The sequence below is a fragment of the Pundamilia nyererei genome, unplaced genomic scaffold (genome assembly GCF_000239375.1).
Source record: "Pundamilia nyererei isolate P.nyererei 1_Seehausen unplaced genomic scaffold, PunNye1.0 scaffold00023, whole genome shotgun sequence".
NCBI classification, from domain to species: domain Eukaryota; kingdom Metazoa; phylum Chordata; class Actinopteri; order Cichliformes; family Cichlidae; genus Pundamilia; species Pundamilia nyererei.
In genome coordinates, this window is record NW_005187424.1 from 268439 (window position 1) to 273754 (window position 5316).

Consider the following 5316-nt stretch of genomic DNA (forward strand, 5'->3'; position numbering starts at 1 on the left):
AGTGACAGTTAAAAGATGAGCTGCAGCAGTTTGCATCCTCTGTAGATAAGTAAAGTATGAAGCACTGACCCTAATATAAAGTGCATTACAGTAACCCAGCCGACTGCTAACAAAGACCATAAATAATTCACTTAAAGTTTATTTTTTAACACCGGTTATGGTGGATTTGGGTTTTTTGCGGTTTGTTGCAGTCAGTGTGGATATCCTAGACTCTAACACATTCAGGGTTTTCTTTGGTTGATGATGAAACACACCAGCTTTATGGATACAGTTCACCGGTCCGATTACGAACATAAGCACCACCCATGTGGAGAAAAAGTGAAAACACTTTCCTTTATGCTTTGAATTACCCATGAAAATGGCAATTTTCCCATTTTCATCCTAATTGGAGTCATAATTCTTAGTCAAATGGGACACTTTAATAAGCAAATCAGTGCAGGAGAATGGAGAAAGCTATAAAACTACAATTTCCTTTCCATATGGGCAGTTAAAATGAAGATTATTGCTATAATGCATTAACATACAGATGTTGTTTAAGAGGATGAAGTGATGGACTGTAGGCCCTTCTTGTATGAAGCAGCTGCAGCCTCGCAGTCCCTGCGTGGGACAATACAAGGAAGGCTTCAGATGGCGTCACCGCTACTGTGCATTGTCAGTAACCGGAGAGGAGAACAGGCCGAGTGTGTGAGAATGGATAACTCTGTTCCACTGTGTCTACACATGTACTCAAACAGCCCACTTTTGTGAATAAACAGGAGGATGTGAATCGAGTGGCTGCGTTGTGAGGGCTCTTTTGGTGTATTGTAAACAAATATGAAAAAATGAGCCACCTGTGACTCATTTACATGCGCTAAAATGCTAAATTGGTGATCCAATAGTCACAAGGCCTTATCCAAAGGGGACACTGGAAGCCTTATGATGCTCACTGTCTTCTGAAGCAGTGGGAGGTAGATCTGTGGTGGTCCCCTTTTCAAAATTGTGTGTTTTTTGTGTGTAGATGCGTAATCACCCAACCCACCTCCCTGGCTCCCAAAACGTCACCCTCTTCGTCACTGGCTCCCACTGTCGTCCACGGTGCACCCCACTCACAGACACACACACAGCACTGCACTGTAGCTCCACCCAGCTTTGCCAGGAGTACAACTGAGTTGGTGGTTCTCCATGTGCGGTAACTGCACAGGATTGGCTTTTCTTCTAGCTGAATCTTCATCGTGCTGCACATCTGGCTGGTGTCCAGTTCCCAGGCCCAGTCTTAGGAACTCTGGGAAGCCCAGAGTGCCAGTGGGAAGGTTGTGACCCCACACGACCTCTAGCTCAGCCCCTTGGGGATTGGAGTGTTGGTCTCACAGTGGGAGTGATGTCATCCCTCAGTGTAAACAAGACGTCTGATGAGCGTGACAGCTGCCGCTCTGTCTGATGGACGAGTCGATGAGCATGCTCATCTTTCAGCTTGCTTCCATTGGGCCCATTAAAGTCTGCTCTGAGCTCTAAAGTAGATTTAGACTGCAGATTTCAGTAAATTCAGAGCTGCTTCTGGTTTCAGTCAATCCCAGCTCTGAAGGACAAATCCAAGAGGAAACAGCCTGACATTTGGGAAAATCCACCTTCTGTAAGAAGGTACACCAGATTCGAGCCAGCAGGTCAGCTGACTTTAAAGAATGAAATGAAGCTTATTGCACTTTCAATTAATTCATGAACCACAGACTGTAAATAAAAGATGAACTTCCAGGACTGAAAGTAGAGCTGCAATCTTTAGAAAGGCCAGCAGGCGGCGACTCATCTGTCTGCAAAAAAGAAGTCCAATTGTAGAAGCAAAACAAACAAACACTGAGCTGACCCGTGATCTCAGTAAACTCTGTCCTGATTGGTTTATGGTCTTGGTCAGCTGCTGGGTTGAAATATTATTAATTTGTGTCCATTTTGTAAATTATGGTGCAGAAAAGAGTCAATCATGTGAAGTATGTCTCAGAGTAGATCAAAACAGACCGTTTGTTTTATATGTTATAATATTAGGAAAATATAGTTGGATGAAACAAAGGTTCTTTTAATCATGCACAGCGGTGCATCTTATTTGCTTCATTCATTATTAAATATAGTAAATCAGAATTAAATTCTGTGGAGGAGAGGTGCAATACTGTAACACAATGCTACAGGGTAAATACGTCATTATACACTGTATAAAAAAAATGTTTTTCCATCCTTGCATGTATACGTGTGCACAGCTCCGTAAATCTAACTCAGCTTCATGCATCTCTCTAGAAAGCCAAAGTTTATCATGTTTCTCTGTCTGAACACTGCACACTAAACTCCGACACAGTCGTCCAGGCAAATCCTCATTCCAAGTTTTCCGCTCTGTTGAAAAACTAATGACGTAATTACACTTAGGAAAGCCCTTGACAAGGGAAGGCCATTTTTTGAATGATGGATTACAGCCATTATTGGGCTTCCCGAGTACTCTCTTCCCTTTGTTCCGTGGTCAGAATAGCTACATCAGAGACAGAGAGGGGACAAAAACAGGAGGAGCACCGCTTGCACTGTTATTACACCACAGCAGGGAAAAAAAGCACATTCCAGGAAATCTCCCGCTTCCTGCCTCCAGCCTCTCGACTCCACCGAGGCTGGTGTCCTCATACCTGACTGGCTGTGGAGCCACTCTGTCCTGGAGAATGGTCATAAAGGAAAGGAAAGGAGAGGAAAGGAAAGGATAGGAAAGGAGACGGGAGGTGATTTAGTACTTAACATGAACAGATTACGTGAGAGACTCACGTCAGCTAGGAATGTCAGCACAGAAAAAACAGAAACCGCTAACACACAGGGGACAAAATTAGGAGGGTCTTGGGTGGCATGTGCAACGTCTCTGTGTTTACACGTTAGATAAGAAGGTCACGTATCAGAGAAAGTGTAGTACACTTTGGAGATTAACTTGAAATGGCACTATCTGTGCTGTGAGAGGGAGAGACCGAGGCAGGCGGGGGAAGAGTTCACGGCACAGTCAGAAACCGAGAAGATCCACACTTGTGGGAAGACAGGCGCGATACAGCTGGACCAGCTCATGCTGGCATGCAGAGAGAAAGTCATTCCGTCATGTAGGCCGGAAAGAGACGTCCCTCTCTTTCTCCCGCGTAAACAGCAGACAGGAGATTCATCGCAGTGAGAGGAGTATCAGCTGTGATCCTGCCGTGGAAAGTCTCTGCGTCAAGTCCAAAAATTTGGGAGGATCTTTCCCGGTACTGCATCGGAACCAGATGTTGCTCAGAATGTCGTCCATTTCTCTTTTGCGCTCAGTCACTTAATCACACTCGCCTTTCACTGTGTGTTTGTGTGTGGTTGGTGGGTTTGTGTTTGTGTTTGTGTTTCCAAAGCATGCTTCCCAGCAGAGGGCAGAGTTCATAAACTGCTGTGTTTATCCAGAGTCAGCAGAGGCTCAAGTCACCCCGGGGCAGAGGGAAAAAAACAAGAGGGCTGGATTTATGGGTCAGGATGATCTGCTATAACTCCATAAAAAGCTGAAATGACAGAATCAAAGCAGCTTAAATGGGTCGTTTAGGAGCAATGAAGCAGTGGCAATGCCCCCAGTCAGCAGATGTGTTCATGTGACAGGGTTTTAATGATGTGGCACATCAGCAGGAGATGGTCAGGGAATCCAGCAAAAACAATAGATAATAGGCATAAAGACTGTCAGGTCATCTCTCATGAAAACACACAGCTGCACGCAGCTTTTCTTCTGTTTCTCCCTCACTCAGCTCAGCCTTTGTTCAGGCGGCCACATTAAACGCTCCTCTCCTCGCTCCTTCCCACTCTCCCCTCCTCTGATGTCACGTCTCTGCTCCCCTCAGATCTATTGTCCCGGCTGTTGTTGAGCTAGCTCTCTCTTTCTCTCTCTGCCTCTGGACGGGTGACATCATTAGTTTCCAGTAAAGTCCAGAGCTGCAGACAAGAGACCCCCCACACCTCCTCCTCCACCTCCTCCTCCACACTTCACATACAAACCAAACTAATACAGCTTTCAGCTAAAACTGTTTTTAAGTCCAGGCTTGTTATCATCAAAGCTACCAAATAATGTTTAACGAATGCAAAATTTGGGGGCACATGGTTTTTCTCAGCCTGCATACGGGCTCAGTTGGACTGTTACACAGAAGCTGGATAATCCGATTTCTGGTGACTCAGATACCACGATGCTTGCTAAGGTGATTTCAGGTGTCTCTGTGTTTAAAAGAGTAAGAGAAGTCACGGTAAACCCTCCCCTCTGTAGCCCCCAACTGTGACCACCCCCTCCCAGATCTAAGCCCTGCTAAGCCCTGAATGAATCGGTCTGGACTGGCTTGGTTGGGCTGTCTGACCCTCTGCTAATGAGAGCAGGACCATCTGTTGCTCAGCCAATAATACATGCGACTCTGAAAGCATCACGTGTGCAAAACAAAGTAACACAAACACACCAAAGTGCAGCAGCCAACAAACCAAAACGACAGCAGCGTGCTGTTTCCACTTGTTTTTTATGCACTTCCCCGTAGCAACAAAAACACACTCCTTGCATTTCATTTCTGCTGCTCAGATTAATTCTGAGCATTATTATGCACATCCTCGGGTTTTTTCATAGGAAATGAAACTGCAGGAGATGCACAAAAAGCAAACATTAGCTGCTCCGAGGCACAGAAACGGCGCATTCACGTCACCGGTGATACTATACCATTGACCGAAATGTAGCAATATGTTTACTCTGCCAGAGAGCGAACACTGTGAAAACCATGGTTCCTTAGCATATAGTTTTCATGTTATTTATTATCCACTGTAAGGTCAGCACAGTTATTGCAGTCAGTAATCTGCTGGTATAAAATCTGTGAGTGCTGGCCAATCATATTAGAGCTGGAAACCAACAACCCCCAGCTTTACTAAAACTGGGCACACACACACACACACACAATGCCAGCTTGATCCCAGTCACGGGTCCTGCTAATGCTGCATGTCCTGCCTGAGCGGGAAAAGGAGTAGAGAATTTTGTGTGTGTTTAACACACACACACACACACACGCCAGGTATTCAGATCTTGTGGGGACATCTAATTGACGTAATTTTCTTAGCCCCTTGCCTTAAACCTAACAATGAAAAATTAATTCCTGACCTTAACCCTAAATCTAACTGTAACCCAATTGTAACCCTGTCACTAAAACCACATTTTGAGTCTCAAAAATGTTTTCAAACTCATAGGGACCAGGATTTTGGTCCCAACAAGTATAGTAAGCTTCCAATTTTTGGTCCCCACATACATATGAATACACACACACACACACACACACACACACACACACACACACACAC

The 5316-nt window shown here is 45.0% G+C and overlaps 1 protein-coding gene across 1 annotated transcript in view; it reads right to left on the reverse strand.

Moving 5' to 3' along the window:
- rgl1 (ral guanine nucleotide dissociation stimulator-like 1) overlaps positions 1-5316 on the reverse strand; it is a 20138-nt gene that overhangs the window by 10652 nt on the left and 4170 nt on the right. The gene's annotated exons all lie outside the window — the stretch shown is intronic.